The sequence below is a fragment of the Oncorhynchus gorbuscha genome, unplaced genomic scaffold (genome assembly GCF_021184085.1).
Source record: "Oncorhynchus gorbuscha isolate QuinsamMale2020 ecotype Even-year unplaced genomic scaffold, OgorEven_v1.0 Un_scaffold_1020, whole genome shotgun sequence".
Taxonomy (NCBI): domain Eukaryota; kingdom Metazoa; phylum Chordata; class Actinopteri; order Salmoniformes; family Salmonidae; genus Oncorhynchus; species Oncorhynchus gorbuscha.
The window spans coordinates 180001-198625 of record NW_025745932.1 but is presented as its reverse complement, the minus strand read 5'-3'; the positions used below and the strand labels follow the sequence as shown (position 1 = coordinate 198625).

The 18625-nt window shown below is 45.2% G+C and overlaps 1 pseudogene; it reads right to left on the bottom strand.

The window, feature by feature from the left end:
* The window catches only part of LOC124021007, a 75459-nt pseudogene that overhangs the window by 28888 nt on the left and 27946 nt on the right, over positions 1-18625 (bottom strand).

The window sequence follows — 18625 nt, the reverse complement described above, 5'->3', positions numbered from 1 at the left end:
CACTGTCTAGAACTACAGAACTACGTAGACACCAGGATAAAACACTGTCTAGAACTAGACACAGGATAAAACACTGTCTAGAACTACGTAGACACCAGGATAAAACACTGTCTAGAACTACGTAGACACCAGGATAAAACACTGTCTAGAACTACGTAGACACCAGGATAAAACACTGTCTAGAACTACGTAGACACCAGGATAAAACACTGTAGAACTAGAACTACTAGAACTACGTAGACACCAGGATAAAACACTGTCTAGAACTACGTAGACACCAGGATAAAACACTAGAACTCTAGAACTAAAACACTGTCTAGAACTACGTAGACACCAGGATAAAACACTGTCTAGAACTACGTAGACACCAGGATAAAACACTGTCTAGAACTACGTAGACACCAGGATAAAACACTGTCTAGAACTACGTAGACACCAGGATAAAACACTGTCTAGAACTACGAACTAGACACCAGGATAAAACACTGTCTAGAACTACGTAGACACCAGGATAAAACACTGTCTAGAACTCTAGAACAGGATACTAGAACTACGTAGACACCAGGATAAAACACTGTCTAGAACTACAGAACTACGTAGACACCAGGATAAAACACTGTCTAGAACTACGTAGACACCAGGATAAAACACTGTCTAGAACTACGTAGACACCAGGATAAAACACTGTCTAGAAACAGAACTACGTAGACACCAGGATAAAACACTGTCTAGAACTACGTAGACACCAGGATAAAACACTGTCTAGACACCAGGATAAAACACTGTCTAGAACTACGTAGACACCAGGATAAAACACTGTAGAACTAGAACTACGTAGACACCAGGATAAAACACTGTCTAGAACTACAGACACCAGGATAAAACACTGTCTAGAACTAGACACCAGGATAAAACACTGTCTAGAACTACAGAACTACGTAGACACCAGGATAAAACACTGTCTAGAACTACGTAGACACCAGGATAAAACACTGTCTAGAACTACAGAACTACGTAGACACCAGGATAAAACACTGTCTAGAACTACGTAGACACCAGGATAAAACACTGTCTAGAACTACAGAACAGGATAAAACACTGTCTAGAACTACAGAACTAGACACCAGGATAAAACACTGTCTAGAACTACGTAGACACCAGGATAAAACACTGTCTAGAACTACGTAGACACCAGGATAAAACACTGTAGAACTAGAACTACGTAGACACCAGGATAAAACACTGTCTAGAACTACAGAACTACGTAGACACCAGGATAAAACACTGTCTAGAACTACAGACACCAGGATAAAACACTGTCTAGAAGAACTACGTAGACACCAGGATAAAACACTGTCTAGAACTACGTAGACACCAGGATAAAACACTGTCTAGAACTACGTAGACACCAGGATAAAACACTGTCTAGAACTACAGAACTACGTAGACACCAGGATAAAACACTGTCTAGAACTACGAACTAGACACCAGGATAAAACACTGTCTAGAACTACGTAGACACCAGGATAAAACACTGTCTAGAACTACGTAGACACCAGGATAAAACACTGTCTAGAACTACAGAACTACGTAGACACCAGGATAAAACACTGTCTAGAACTACGTAGACACCAGGATAAAACACTGTCTAGAACTACAGAACTACGTAGACACCAGGATAAAACACTGTAGAACTACAGAACTACGTAGACACCAGGATAAAACACTGTCTAGAACTACGTAGACACCAGGATAAAACACTGTCTAGAACTACAGAACTACGTAGACACCAGGATAAAACACTGTCTAGAACTACGTAGACACCAGGATAAAACACTGTCTAGAACTACGTAGACACCAGGATAAAACACTGTCTAGAACTACAGAACTACGTAGACACCAGGATAAAACACTGTCTAGAACTACGTAGACACCAGGATAAAACACTGTCTAGAACTACGTAGACACCAGGATAAAACACTGTCTAGAACTACGTAGACACCAGGATAAAACACTGTCTAGAACTACGTAGACACCAGGATAAAACACTGTCTAGAACTACAGAACAGACACCAGGATAAAACACTGTCTAGAACTACGTAGACACCAGGATAAAACACTGTCTAGAACTACGTAGACACCAGGATAAAACACTGTCTAGAACTACGTAGACACCAGGATAAAACACTGTCTAGAACTACAGAACTACGTAGACACCAGGATAAAACACTGTCTAGAACTACAGAACTAGACACCAGGATAAAACACTGTCTAGAACTACGTAGACACCAGGATAAAACACTGTCTAGAACTACGAACTAGACACCAGGATAAAACACTGTCTAGAACTACAGAACTACGTAGACACCAGGATAAAACACTGTCTAGAACTACGTAGACACCAGGATAAAACACTGTCTAGAACTACAGAACTACGTAGACACCAGGATAAAACAGTCTGTCTAGAACTACGTAGACACCAGGATAAAACACTGTCTAGAACTACAGACACCAGGATAAAACACTGTCTAGAGGACACAGAACTACAGACACCAGGATAAAACACTGTCTAGAACTACGTAGACACCAGGATAAAACACTGTCTAGAACTACAGAACTACGTAGACACCAGGATAAAACACTGTCTAGAACTACGTAGACACCAGGATAAAACACTGTCTAGAACTACGTAGACACCAGGATAAAACACTGTCTAGAACTACAGACACCAGGATAAAACAACTACGTAGACACCAGGATAAAACACTGTCTAGAACTACAGACACCAGGATAAAACACTGTCAGGATAAAACACTGGATAAGAACTGTCTAGAACTACGTAGACACCAGGATAAAACACTGTCTAGAACTACGAACTACGTAGACACCAGGATAAAACACTGTCTAGAACTACGTAGACACCAGGATAAAACACTGTCTAGAACTACAGAACTACGTAGACACCAGGATAAAACACTGTCTAGAACTACGTAGACACCAGGATAAAACACTGTCTAGAACTACGTAGACACCAGGATAAAACACTGTCTAGAACTACGTAGACACCAGGATAAAACACTGTCTAGAACTACAGAACTACGTAGACACCAGGAGGATAAAACACTGTCTAGAACTACGTAGACACCAGGATAAAACACTGTCTAGAACTACTAGAACAGGATAAAACACTAGAACTACGTAGACACCAGGATAAAACACTGTCTAGAACTACTACCAGGATAAAACACTGTCTAGAACGTAGACACCAGGATAAAACACTGTCTAGAACTACGTAGACACCAGGATAAAACACTGTCTAGAACTACGTAGACACCAGGATAAAACACTGTCTAGAACTACAGAACTAGACACCAGGATAAAACACTGTCTAGAACTACAGAACTACGTAGACACCAGGATAAAACACTGTCTAGAACTACGTAGACACCAGGATAAAACACTGTCTAGAACTACAGAACTACGTAGACACCAGGATAAAACACTGTCTAGAACTACGTAGACACCAGGATAAAACACTGTCTAGAACTACGTAGACACCAGGATAAAACACTGTAGACACCAGGATAAAACTAGAACTACGTAGACACCAGGATAAAACACTGTCTAGAAGAACTACGTAGACACCAGGATAAAACACTGTCTAGAACTACAGAACTAGACACCAGGATAAAACACTGTCTAGAACTACAGAACTACGTAGACACCAGGATAAAACACTGTCTAGAACTACGTAGACACCAGGATAAAACACTGTCTAGAACTACGTAGACACCAGGATAAAACACTGTCTAGAACTACGTAGACACCAGGATAAAACACTGTCTAGAACTACGTAGACACCAGGATAAAACACTGTCTAGAAGACGTAGACACCAGGATAAAACACTGTCTAGAACTACGTAGACACCAGGATAAAACACTGTCTAGAACTACGTAGACACCAGGATAAAACACTGTCTAGAACTACAGAACTACGTAGACACCAGGATAAAACACTGTCTAGAACACAGAACTACACCAGGATAAAACACTGTCTAGAACTACGTAGACACCAGGATAAAACACTGTCTAGAACTACGTAGACACCAGGATAAAACACTGTCTAGAACTACAGGAACTACGTAGACACCAGGATAAAACACTGTCTAGAACTACAGAACTACGTAGACACCAGGATAAAACACTGTCTAGAACTACAGTAGACACCAGGATAAAACACTGTCTAGAACTGACACCAGAACTACTGTCTAGAACTACACCAGGATAAAACACTGTCTAGAACTACAGAACTACGTAGACACCAGGATAAAACACTGTCTAGAACTACGTAGACACCAGGATAAAACACTGTCTAGAACTACAGAACTACGTAGACACCAGGATAAAACACTGTCTACAGAACTAAAACACTGTCTAGAACTAGAACTACACACCAGGATAAAACACTGTCTAGAACTACGTAGACACCAGGATAAAACACTGTCTAGAACTACAGACACCAGGATAAAACACTGTCTAGAACTACGTAGACACCAGGATAAAACACTGTCTAGAACTACGTAGACACCAGGATAAAACACTGTCTAGAACTACGTAGACACCAGGATAAAACACTGTCTAGAACTACAGAACTACGTAGACACCAGGATAAAACACTGTCTAGAACTACGTAGACACCAGGATAAAACACTGTCTAGAACTACGTAGACACCAGGATAAAACACTGTCTAGAACTACGTAGACACCAGGATAAAACACTGTCTAGAACTACGTAGACACCAGGATAAAACACTGTCTAGAACTACAGAACTACGTAGACACCAGGATAAAACACTGTCTAGAACTACGTAGACACCAGGATAAAACACTGTCTAGAACTACGTAGACACCAGGATAAAACACTCTAGAACTCGTAGACACCAGGATAAAACAGAGAACTACGTAGACACCAGGATAAAACACTGTCTAGAACTACAGAACTACGTAGACACCAGGATAAAACACTGTCTAGAACTACGTAGACACCAGGATAAAACACTGTCTAGAACTACAGAACTACGTAGACACCAGGATCTAAAACACTAGACACCAGGATAAAACACTGTCTAGAACTACAGAACTACGTAGACACCAGGATAAAACACTGTCTAGAACTGTACTAGACACCAGGATAAAACACTGTCTAGAACTACGTAGACACCAGGATAAAACACTGTCTAGAACTACAGAACTAGACACCAGGATAAAACACTGTCTAGAACTACGTAGACACCAGGATAAAACACTGTCTAGAACTACAGAACTACGTAGACACCAGGATAAAACACTGTCTAGAACTAGACACCAGGATAAAACACTGTCAGAACTACGTAGACACCAGGATAAAACACTGTCTAGAACTAGACACCAGGATAAAACACTGTAGAACTACAGAACTACGTAGACACCAGGATAAAACACTGTCTAGAACTACAGAACTAAAACACTGTCTAGAACACCAGGATAAAACACTGTCTAGAACTACGTAGACACCAGGATAAAACACTGTCTAGAACTACGTAGACACCAGGATAAAACACTGTCTAGAAGAACTACGTAGACACCAGGATAAAACACTGTCTAGAACTACGTAGACACCCAGGATAAAACACTGTAGAACTACAGAACTACGTAGACACCAGGATAAAACACTGTCTAGAACTACGTAGACACCAGGATAAAACACTGTCTAGAACTACGTAGACACCAGGATAAAACACTGTCTAGAACTACAGAACTACGTAGACACCAGGATAAAACACTGTCTAGAACTACGTAGACACCAGGATAAAACACTGTCTAGAACTACGTAGACACCAGGATAAAACACTGTCTACAGAACTACGTAGACACCAGGATAAAACACTGTCTAGTCAGAACTACGTAGACACCAGGATAAAACACTGTCTAGAACTAGACACAGAACTAGAACGTAGACACCAGGATAAAACACTGTCTAGAACTACGTAGACACCAGGATAAAACACTGTCTAGAACTACAACTACGTAGACACCAGGATAAAACACTGTCTAGAACTACGTAGACACCAGGATAAAACACTGTCTAGTAGAACTAAAACACTGTCTAGAACTACGTAGACACCAGGATAAAACACTGTCTAGAACTACGTAGACACCAGGATAAAACACTGTCTAGAACTCTAGAACAGGATAAAACACTGTCTAGAACTAGACACCAGGATAAAACACTGTCTAGAACTACTGTAGACGTAGACACCAGGATAAAACACTGTCTAGAACAGGATAAAACACTGTCTAGAACTACGTAGACACCAGGATAAAACACTGTCTAGAACTACGTAGACACCAGGATAAAACACTGTCTAGAACTACGTAGACACCAGGATAAAACACTGTCTAGAACTAGACACCAGGATAAACACTGTCTAGAACTACGTAGACACCAGGATAAAACACTGTCTAGAACTACAGAACTACGTAGACACCAGGATAAAACACTGTCTAGAACTACGTAGACACCAGGATAAAACACTGTCTAGAACTACAGAACTACGTAGACACCAGGATAAAACACTAGAACTAGTAGACACCAGGATAAAACACTGTCTAGAACTACAGTAGACACCAGGATAAAACACTGTCTAGACACCAGGATAAAACACTGTCTAGAACTACGTAGACACCAGGATAAAACAGGATAAAACACTGTCTAGAACTACAGAACTACGTAGACACCACACCAGGATAAAACACTGTCTAGAACTACAGAACTACGTAGACACCAGGATAAAACACTGTCTAGAACTACGTAGACACCAGGATAAAACACTGTCTAGAACTACAGAACTACGTAGACACCAGGATAAAACACTGTCTAGAACTACAGAACTACGTAGACACCAGGATAAAACACTGTCTAGAACTACGTAGACACCAGGATAAAACACTGTCTAGAACTACGTAGACACCAGGATAAAACACTGTCTAGAACTACGAGACACCAGGATAGACACCAGGATAAAACACTGTCTAGAACTGTAGACACCAGGATAAAACACTGAACTACGTAGACACCAGGATAAAACACTGTCTAGAACTACGTAGACACCAGGATAAAACACTGTCTAGAACTACGTAGACACCAGGATAAAACACTGTCTAGAACTACAGAACTACGTAGACACCAGGATAAAACACTGTCTAGAACTACAGAACTACGTAGACACCAGGATAAAACACTGTCTAGAACTACGTAGACACCAGGATAAAACACTGTCTAGAACTACGTAGACACCAGGATAAAACACTGTCTAGAACTACGTAGACACCAGGATAAAACACTGTCTAGAACTACGTAGACACCAGGATAAAACACTGTCTAGAACTACAGAACTACGTAGACACCAGGATAAAACACTGTCTAGAACTACAGAACTACGTAGACACCAGGATAAAAACACTGTCTAGAACACTGTCTAGAACTACGTAGACACCAGGATAAAACACTGTCTAGAACTACGTAGACACCAGGATAAAACACTGTCTAGAACTACAGAACTACGTAGACACCAGGATAAAACACTGTAGAACTACAGAACTACGTAGACACCAGGATAAAACACTGTCTAGAACTACGTAGACACCAGGATAAAACACTGTCTAGAACTACGTAGACACCAGGATAAAACACTGAACTCTAGACACAGGATAAAACACTGTCTAGAACTACAGAGACACCAGGATAAAACACTGTCTAGAACTACGTAGACACCAGGATAAAACACTGTCTAGAACTACGTAGACACCAGGATAAAACACTGTCTAGAACTACAGAACTAGACACCAGGATAAAACACTGTCTAGAACTACGTAGACACCAGGATAAAACACTAGTCTAGAACCAGGATAAAACACTGTCTAGAACTACGTAGACACCAGGATAAAACACTGTCTAGAACTACGTAGACACCAGGATAAAACACTGTCTAGAACTACAGTAGACACCAGGATAAAACACTGTCTAGAACTACAGAACTACGACACCAGGATAAAACACTGTCACCAGGATAAAACACTGTCTAGAACTACGTAGACACCAGGATAAAACACTGTCTAGAACTACAGAACTAAAACACTGTCTAGACACCGTAGACACCAGGACACTGTCTAGAACACCAGGATAAAACACTGTCTAGTAGACACCAGGATAAAACACTGTCTAGAACACGTAGACACCAGGATAAAACACTGTCTAGAACTACGTAGACACCAGGATACGTAGACACCAGGATAAAACACTGTCTAGAACTACAGAACTACGTAGACACCAGGATAAAACACTGTCTAGAACTACGTAGACACCAGGATAAAACACTGTCTAGAACTACGTAGACACCAGGATAAAACACTGTCTAGAACTACGTAGACACCAGGATAAAACACTGTCTAGAACTACGTAGACACCAGGATAAAACACTGTCTAGAACTACGTAGACACCAGGATAAAACACTGTCTAGAACTACAGAACTAAAACACTGTCTAGACACCAGGATAAAACACTGTCTAGAACTACGTAGACACCAGGATAAAACACTGTCTAGAACTGTCTAGAACTAAAACACAGAACTACGTAGACACGTAGACACCAGGATAAAACACTGTCTAGAACTACGTAGACACCAGGATAAAACACTGTCTAGAACTACGTAGACACCAGGATAAAACACTGTCTAGAACTACGTAGACACCAGGATAAAACACTGTCTAGAACTACAGAACTACGTAGACACCAGGATAAAACACTGTCTAGAACTACGTAGACACCAGGATAAAACACTGTCTAGAACTACGTAGACACCAGGATAAAACACTGTCTAGAACTACAGAACTACGACACCAGGATAAGACACCAGGATAAAACACTGTCTAGAACTACAGAACTAAAACACTGTCTAGACACCAGGATAAAACACTGTCTAGAACTACGTAGACACCAGGATAAAACACTGTCTAGAACTACAGAACTACGTAGACACCAGGATAAAACACTGTCTAGAACTACAGAACTACGTAGACACCAGGATAAAACACTGTCTAGAACTACGTAGACACCAGGATAAAACACTGTCTAGAACTACAGACACCAGGATAAAACACTAGAACTACAGAACTAGACACCAGGATAAAACACTGTCTAGAACTACGTAGACACCAGGATAAAACACTGTCTAGAACTACAGAACTACGTAGACACCAGGATAAAACACTGTCTAGAACTACGTAGACACCAGGATAAAACACTGTCTAGAACTACGTAGACACCAGGATAAAACACTGTCTAGAACTACGTAGACAGACTGTCTAGAACTACGTAGACACCAGGATAAAACACTGTCTAGAACTACAGAACTACGTAGACACCAGGATAAAACACTGTCTAGAACTACAGACACCAGGATAAAACACTGTCTAGAACTACACACCAGGATAAAACACTGTCTAGAACTACGTAGACACCAGGATAAAACAAAACACTGTCTAGAACCAGGATAAAACACTGTCTAGAACTACGTAGACACCAGGATAAAACACTGTCTAGAACTACAGAACTAGACACCAGGATAAAACACTGTCTAGAACTACAGGACTACGTAGACACCAGGATAAAACACTGTCTAGAACTACAGACACTACTGTCTAGAACTACGTAGACACCAGGATAAAACACTGAACTCTAGAACAGGATAAAACACTGTCTAGAACTACGTAGACACCAGGATAAAACACTGTCTAGAACTACAGAACTAGACACCAGGATAAAACAAAACACTAGACACCAGGATAAAACACTCTAGAACTACAGAACTACGTAGACACCAGACACCAGGATAAAACACTGTCTAGAACTAGACACAGATAAAACTACGTAGACACCAGGATAAAACACTGTCTAGAACTACGTAGACACCAGGATAAAACACTGTCTAGAACTACAGAACTACGTAGACACCAGGATAAAACACTGTCTAGAACTACGTAGACACCAGGATAAAACACTGTCTAGAACTACAGAACTACGTAGACACCAGGATAAAACACTGTCTAGAACTACGTAGACACCAGGATAAAACACTGTCTAGAACTACGTAGACACCAGGATAAAACACTGTCTAGAACTACGTAGACACCAGGATAAAACACTGTCTAGAACTACAGAACTACGTAGACACCAGGATAAAACACTGTCTAGAACTACGTAGACACCAGGATAAAACACTGTCTAGAACTACAGAACTACGTAGACACCAGGATAAAACACTGTCTAGAACTACAGAACTACGTAGACACCAGGATAAAACACTGTCTAGAACTACGTAGACACCAGGATAAAACACTGTCTAGAACTACGAACTACGTAGACACCAGGATAAAACACTGTCTAGAACTACAGAACTAGACACCAGGATAAAACACTGTCTAGAACTACGTAGACACCAGGATAAAACACTGTCTAGAACTACAGAACTACGTAGACACCAGGATAAAACACTGTCTAGAACTACAGACACAGGATAAAACACTACAGAACTAGACACCAGGATAAAACACTGTCTAGAACTACGTAGACACCAGGATAAAACACTGTCTAGAACTACGTAGACACCAGGATAAAACACTGTCTAGAACTACGTAGACACCAGGATAAAACACTCTAGAACTCTAGAACAGGATAAAACACAGAACTACGTAGACACCAGGATAAAACACTGTCTAGAACTACAGAACTACGTAGACACCAGGATAAAACACTGTCTAGAACTAGACACCAGGATAAAACACTGTCTAGACACGTAGACACCAGGATAAAACACTGTCTAGAACTACGTAGACACCAGGATAAAACACTGTCTAGAACTACGTAGACACCAGGATAAAACACTGTCTAGAACTACGTAGACACCAGGATAAAACACTGTCTAGAACTAGACACCAGGATAAAACACTGTCTAGAACTACGTAGACACCAGGATAAAACACTGTCTAGAACTACGTAGACACCAGGATAAAACACTGTCTAGAACTACGAACTACGTAGACACCAGGATAAAACACTGTCTAGAACTACAGAACTACGTAGACACCAGGATAAAACACTGTCTAGAACTACGTAGACACCAGGATAAAACACTGTCTAGAACTACGTAGACACCAGGATAAAACACTGTCTAGAACTACAGAACTACTACGTAGACACCAGGATAAAACACTGTCTAGAACTACGTAGACACCAGGATAAAACACTGTCTAGAACTACGTAGACACCAGGATAAAACACTGTCTAGAACTACGTAGACACCAGGATAAAACACTGTCTAGAACTACGTAGACACCAGGATAAAACACTGTCTAGAACTACAGAACTACGTAGACACCAGGATAAAACACTGTCTAGAACTACAGAACTACGTAGACACCAGGATAAAACACTGTCTAGAACTAAAACACTGGACTACGTAGACACCAGGATAAAACACTGTCTAGAACTAGAACTACGTCTAGACACCAGGATAAAACACTGTCTAGAACTACGTAGACACAGGATAAAACACTGTCTAGAACTACAGAACTACGTAGACACCAGGATAAACACTGTCTAGAACTAGAACAGGATAAAACACTGTCTAGAACTACGTAGACACCAGGATAAAACACTGTCTAGAACTACAGAACTAGACACCAGGATAAAACACTGTCTAGAACTACAGAACTACGTAGACACCAGGATAAAACACTGTCTAGAACTACGTAGACACCAGGATAAAACACTGTCTAGAACTACAGAACTAAAACACTGTCTAGAACGTAGACACAGGATAAAACACTGTCTAGAACTACGTAGACACCAGGATAAAACCAGGATAAAACACTGTCTAGAACTACAGAACTACGTAGACACCAGGATAAAACACTGTCTAGAACTACGTAGACACCAGGATAAAACACTGTCTAGAACTACAGAACTACGTAGACACCAGGATAAAACACTGTCTAGAAACTACAGAACTACTGTCTAGAACTAGACTACACCAGGATAAAACACTGTCTAGAACTACAGAACTACGTAGACACCAGGATAAAACACTGTCTAGAACTACGTAGACACCAGGATAAAACACTGTCTAGAACTACGTAGACACCAGGATAAAACACTGTCTAGAACTACGTAGACACCAGGATAAAACACTGTCTAGAACTACGTAGACACCAGGATAAAACACTGTCTAGAACTACGTAGACACCAGGATAAAACACTGTCTAGAACTACAGACACCAGGATAAAACACTGTCTAGAACTACGTAGACACCAGGATAAAACACTGTCTAGAACTACGTAGACACCAGGATAAAACACTGTCTAGAACTACGTAGACACCAGGATAAAACACTGTCCAGAACTACTAGAACTACGTAGAACTACTAGACACCAGGATAAAACATAGACACCAGGATAAAACACTGTCTAGAACTACAGGAACTAGACACCAGGATAAAACACTGTCTAGAACTACGTAGACACCAGGATAAAACACTGTCTAGAACTACGTAGACACCAGGATAAAACACTGTCTAGAACTACGTAGACACCAGGATAAAACACTGTCTAGAACTGTCTAGAACTACGTAGACACCAGGATAAAACACTGTCTAGAACTACAGAACTACGTAGACACCAGGATAAAACTAGAACTACGTAGACACCAGGTCTAGAACTACGTAGACACCAGGATAAAACACTGTCTAGAACTAAAACACTGTCTAGAACTACGTAGACACCAGGATAAAACACTGTCTAGAACTACGTAGACACCAGGATACTGTCTAGAACACCAGGATAAAGCACTGTCTAGAACTACGTAGACACCAGGATAAAACACTGTCTAGAACTACGTAGACACCAGGATAAAACACTGTCTAGAACTACAGAACTACGTAGACACCAGGATAAAACACTGTCTAGAACTACGTAGACACCAGGATAAAACACTGTCTAGAACTACGTAGACACCAGGATAAAACACTGTCTAGAACTACGTAGACACCAGGATAAAACACTGTCTAGAACTACCTAGACACCAGGATAAAACACTGTCTAGAACTACAGAACTACGTAGACACCAGGATAAAACACTGTCTAGAACTACGTAGACACCAGGATAAAACACTGTCTAGAACTACAGAACTACGTAGACACCAGGATAAAACACTGTCTAGAACTACATAGACACCAGGATAAAACACTGTCTAGAACTACAGGACTACGTAGACACCAGGTCACCCACTGGACACCAGGGACACTGTCTAGAACTCTATCTCCAGGTTTCTGTAGTGAGACAGCTTGATGTACAGGACACCCCCTGGACAGGACACCCCCTGGACAGGACACTAGTCTATCTCCTGTTTCTGTAGTGAGACAGCTTGATGTACAGGACACTAGTCTATCTCCTGTTTCTGTAGACAGCTTGATGTACAGGACACCCCCTGGACAGGACACTAGTCTGTCACCTGTTTCTGTAGTGAGACAGCTTGATGTACCAGGACACCCCTGGACAGGACACCCCCTGGACAGGACACTAGTCTGTCACCTGTTTCTGCAGAGAGACAGCTTGATGTACCAGGACACCGCCTGGACAGGACACTAGCCTGTCTCCTGTTTCTGTAGTGAGACAGCTTGATGTACCAGGACACCGCCTGGACAGGACACTAGTCTATCCCCTGTTTCTGTAGTGAGACAGCTTGATGTACCAGTACACCCCCTGGACAGGACACTAGTCTGTCTCCTGTTTCTGTAGTGAGACAGCCTGGACAGGACAAGTCTGTGTTTCTGTAGGACACCCCTGGACAGGACACCCCCTGGACAGGACACTAGTCTGTCTCCTGTTTCTGTAGTGAGACAGCTTGATGTACCAGGACACCGCCTGGACAGGACACTAGTCTGTCTCCTCTTTCTGTAGTGAGACAGCTTGATGTACAGGACACCCCCTGGACAGGACACTAGTCTGTCTCCTGTAGTGAGACAGCTTGATGTACAGGACACCCCCTGGACAGGACACTAGTCTATCTCCTGTAGAGAGACAGCTTGATGTACAGGACACCCCCTGGACAGGACACTAGTCTATCTCCTGTAGAGAGACAGCTTGATGTTCCAGGACACCCCCTGGAGGGGACACTAGTCTGTCTCCTGTAGTGAGACAGCTTGATGTACAGGACACACCCTGGACAGGACACTAGTCTATCTCCTGTAGTGAGACAGCTTGATGTACAGGACACCCCCTGGACAGGACACTAGTCTGTCTCCTGTTTCCTTAGTGAGACAGCTTGATGTACCAGGACACCCCCTGGACAGGACACTAGTCTGTCACCTGTTTCTGTAGTGAGACAGCTTGATGTACCAGGACACCCCTGGACAGGACACCCCCTGGACAGGACACTAGTCTGTCACCTGTTTCTGTAGAGAGACAGCTTGATGTACCAGGACAGGACACTAGCCTGTCCCCTATTTCTGTAGTGAGACAGCTTGATGTACCAGGACACCGCCTGGACAGGACACTAGTCTGTCTCCTGTTTCTGTAGTGAGACAGCTTGATGTACAGGACACCCCCTGGACAGGACACTAGTCTATCCCCTGTTTCTGTAGTGAGACAGCTTGATGTACCAGTACACCCCCTGGACAGGACACTAGTCTGTCTCCTGTTTCTGTAGTGAGACAGCTTAATGTACAGGACACCCCCTGGACAGGACACCCCCTGGACAGGACACTAGTCTGTCTCCTGTTTCTGTAGTGAGACAGCTTGATGTACCAGGACACCGCCTGGACAGGACACTAGTCTGTCTCCTGTTTCTGTAGTGAGACAGCTTGATGTACAGGACACCCCCTGGACAGGACACTAGTCTGTCTCCTGTTTCTGTAGTGAGACAGCTTGATGTACCAGGACACCGCCTGGACAGGACACTAGTCTATCTCCTGTAGAGAGACAGCTTGATGTACAGGACACCCCCTGGACAGGACACTAGTCTATCTCCTGTAGAGAGACAGCTTGATGTCCAGGACACCCCCTGGAGGGGACACTAGTCTGTCTCCTGTAGTGAGACAGCTTGATGTACAGGACACACCCTGGACAGGACACTAGTCTATCTCCTGTAGTGAGACAGCTTGATGTACAGGACACCCCCTGGACAGGACACTAGTCTATCACAGCAGGCCCCCTGGGTGTGAGGGCCCTACGTAGACACCAGGACACCCCCTGGACAGGACACTAGTCTATCACAGCAGGCCCCCTGGGTGTGAGGGCCCCCTGGACAGGACACTAGTCAATCACAGCAGACCCCCTGGGTGTGAGGGCCCCCTGGACAGGACACCCCCTGGACAGGACACCCCCTGGACAGGACACTAATCTATCGCAGCAGGCCCCCTGGGTGTGAGGGTCCCCGGACAGGACACTAGTCTATCACAGCAGACCCCCTGGGTGTGAGGGCCCCCTGGACAGGACACTAGTCTATCACAGCAGGCCCCCTGGGTGTGAGGGCCCTACGTAGACACCAGGACACCCCCTGGACAGGACACTAGTCTATCACAGCAGACCCCCTGGGTGTGAGGGCCCCCTGGACAGGACACTAGTCAATCACAGCAGACCCCCTGGGTGTGAGGGCCCCCTGGACAGGACACCCCCTGGACAGGACACTAATCTATCGCAGCAGGCCCCCTGGGTGTGAGGGCCCCCTGGACAGGACACTAGTCTATCACAGCAGACCCCCTGGGTGTGAGGACCCCCTGGACAGGACACTAGTCTATCACAGCAGACCCCCTGGGTGTGAGGGCCCCCTGGACAGGACACTAGTCTATCACAGCAGGCCCCCTGGGTGTGAGGACCCCCTGGACAGGACACTAGTCTATCACAGCAGGCCCCCTGGGTGTGAGGGCCCCCTGGACAGGACACTAGTCTATCACAGCAGGCCCCCTGGGTGTGAGGACCCCCTGGACAGGACACTAGTCTATCACAGCAGGCCCCCTGGGTGTGAGGACCCCCTGGACAGGACACTAATCTATCACAGCAGGCCCCCTGGGTGTGAGGGCCCCCTGGACAGGACACTAGTCTATCACAGCAGGCCCCCTGGGTGTGAGGACCCCCTGGACAGGACACTAGTCTATCACAGCAGGCCCCCTGGGTGTGAGGGCCCCCTGGACAGGACACTAGTCTATCACAGCAGGCCCCCTGGGTGTGAGGACCCTACGTAGACACCAGGACACCCCCTGGACAGGACACTAATCTATCACAGCAGGCCCCCTGGGTGTGAGGACCCCCTGGACAGGACACTAGTCTATCACAGCAGGCCCCCTGGGTGTGAGGACCCCCTGGACAGGACACTAGTCTATCACAGCAGGCCCCCTGGGTGTGAGGACCCCCTGGACAGGACACTAGTCTATCACAGCAGGCCCCCTGGGTGTGAGGACCCCCTGGACAGGACAATAGTCTATCACAGCAGGCCCCCTGGGTGTGAGGACCCCCTGGACAGGACACTAGTCTATCACAGCAGGCCCCCTGGGTGTGAGGACCCCCTGGACAGGACACTAGTCTATCACAGCAGGCCCCCTGGGTGTGAGGACCCTACGTAGACACCAGGACACCCCCTGGACAGGACACTAATCTATCACAGCAGGCCCCCTGGGTGTGAGGACCCCCTGGACAGGACACTAGTCTATCACAGCAGGCCCCCTGGGTGTGAGGACCCCCTGGACAGGACACTAGTCTATCACAGCAGGCCCCCTGGGTGTGAGGACCCCCTGGACAGGACACTAATCTATCACAGCAGGCCCCCTGGGTGTGAGGACCCCCTGGACAGGACACTAATCTATCACAGCAGGCCCCCTGGGTGTGAGGACCCCTGGACAGGACACTAGTCTATCACAGCAGGCCCCCTGGGTGTGAGGACCCCCTGGACAGGACACTAGTCTATCACAGCAGGCCCCCTGGGTGTGAGGACCCCCTGGACAGGACACTAATCTATCACAGCAGGCCCCCTGGGTGTGAGGACCCCCTGGGTGTGAGGGCCCCCTGGGTGTGAGGGCCCCCTGGGTGTGAGGGCCCCCTGGGTGTGAGGGCCCCCTGGGTGTGAGGACCCCCTGGGTGTGAGGACCCCCTGGGTGTGAGGGCCCCCTGGGTGTGAGGACCCCCTGGACAGGACACTAGTCTATCACAGCAGGCCCCCTGGGTGTGAGGACCCCCTGGGTGTGAGGACCCCCTGGGTGTGAGGGCCCCCTGGGTGTGAGGGCCCCCTGGGTGTGAGGGCCCCCTGGGTGTGAGGGCCCTCCTAAATTATCAGATATTTCCTTCAGTCATCATGAAGGCCTACCTAAAGGGAAGTTGGTAAAGGAGCCCATGTGGTTGGGCTCCTTCTGCAGCTCAGATGCATTCTGGGGCATGTAGTTGTCCATGTAGGACTTGAGGGGCTGGTGGGCGGGGTTCTGCTTCAAGAGGGAGTGGTCGAGGTGTTGCGGAGGCTGCATCATCGACTGGGACGAACCAATAGGACGGCCCTGCACACAGAGAAGGGAGGGGTTAGATGGAGGCACAGACAGTTAGTCTGTACTATGGACTAGTATCGGAAAATAACCAACAGAGACACAGACAGACAGACAGACAACACCGAGAGACAGACAACACCGAGACAGAGAGACAGACAACACCGAGACAGAGAGACAGACAACACCGAGACAGGCAGAGACAGTTAGTCTGTACTATGGACTAGTATCGGAAAATAACCAACAGAGACACAGACAGACAGACAACACCGAGAGACAGACAACGCCGAGAGACAGACAACACCGAGACAGACAACACCGAGACAGACAGACAGAGACAGAGAGACAGACAACACCGAGACAGGCAGAGACAGACAGGCAGAGACAGTTAGTCTGTACTATGGACTAGTATCGGAAAATAACCAACAGAGACACAGACAGACAGACAACACCGAGACAGACAACACCGAGACAGACAGACAGACAGACAGACAGACAGACAGACAGACAGACAGACAGACAGACAGACAGACAGACAGAGACAGACAGAGACAGACAGACAGAGACAGACAGAGACAGACAGAGACAGACAGACAGACAGACAGAGACAGACAGAGACAGACAGAGACAGACAGAGAGGCAGACAGAGAGACAGAGACAGACAGACACAGACAGACAGAAACAGACAGACAGGCAGACAGAAACAGACAGACAGAGACAGGCAGACAGACAGAGACAGGCAGACAGACAGACAGAGCCAGTATGTACCTGCTGGTCCTGCTGGCGTCCCACAGGCATGGGTCTGTGACTCTGCTGCTGTCCAACAGGCATCTGTCTCTGACTCTGCTGCTGAGACTGCTGGAGGAGGAGACGCTGTGGAGACAAACGGCAGGAATTACACTAGATGTCAGATCTGAGTTAGCGGACATCAGGGTTAAGAGGTCTGTGTTAACCTGTATGTGTGTGTGTTAACCTGTGTATGACAGTGTGTGTGTGTGTTAACC